This window comes from Triticum aestivum, chromosome 7A (assembly GCF_018294505.1).
Source record: "Triticum aestivum cultivar Chinese Spring chromosome 7A, IWGSC CS RefSeq v2.1, whole genome shotgun sequence".
In the NCBI taxonomy this organism is placed as follows: Eukaryota; Viridiplantae; Streptophyta; class Magnoliopsida; order Poales; family Poaceae; genus Triticum; species Triticum aestivum.
The window spans coordinates 554,733,064-554,734,167 of record NC_057812.1 but is presented as its reverse complement, the minus strand read 5'-3'; positions in this window follow the sequence as shown (position 1 = coordinate 554,734,167).

Here is a 1,104-nt window from a genome sequence, read left to right as displayed (position 1 = left end):
GATGAACAGGACCCTGTGGTGTTGCCTCTGGATGAACATGACCCCAATCGATCGAGCCGGTTGGGGCTGGATGAATAGGACACTGTGGAGGGCTGGATGAACAGGACCACCCCGTGGAGGGCAGGATTAACAGTAGACGGTGGAGGGCAGGATGCACAGTAGCCCGTGGAGGGGTGGTTGAATAGGAGCCCGTGGAGAGGGCTGGTTGAACAGTAGCCGGTGGAGTAGCACGCAGTGGAGGCTGGATGAACAGGAGACCGTGGATGAACAGTAGCAGGTGGAGGCTGGAGGAGGTCGACGGTGGATGAACAGTAGCTCGTTGAGGCTGGAGGGGGTCGACAGTGGAGATGAACAGTATCCCATGGAGTCCCGTTTTGCGGTATGCCACACCCCTCCCGATGAACAGGACCCCCGTTTTGACCGTAGAGCTCCAACACAAGTCTCTTTCCTCCGTTTTGCGGTACGCCACACCCCTCCCGATCAACAGGACCCCCGTTTCGACCGTAGGAGGTCCGTTTCCTCCGTACTGCGGTACGCCAGACCCCTCCCGATCAACAGGACCCCGTTTCGAATGTGGCTGGTTGAACACAAGGCCGTTTCCTCCGTTTTGCGGTACGCCAGGCCTCATTTCCATCGCCTATTCCGTCCAAGCCCTCCCGATGAACACGACGCATTCCGTTGCCTCCCCATGAACACGACGCATTCCATTTCCTCCCCATGAACACGACGACGACGCTGTTTCTCCGTTCTGACCTAGCAATGTACACGAGCCATGGCCATACGTATGCGCGAGTAGGCGTTCGAGACCCCGCCCGTATGTACACATACGTGGCCGTATTTTCTTTCTTGCACCCTGGCCGATGTACGTACGTGTACATGCTACGTGCGCGCCTCTACTACGACACGTGCGCGCCTCTACATCGACCAGTATGTACGTACATGTTTGCGACCAGAATGACAACGCTACGTACGCTTCGACCTGGTGGGTCCCGACTGTCAGGCACTTCCTTGCCTACGAAGATGTAGCTGGTGGGTCCCAGCAGTCACAGGGGCGAAAAACGGTGGCCCGTCCGGTGGGTCCCCGCTGTCAGGTGGAGGAATAAT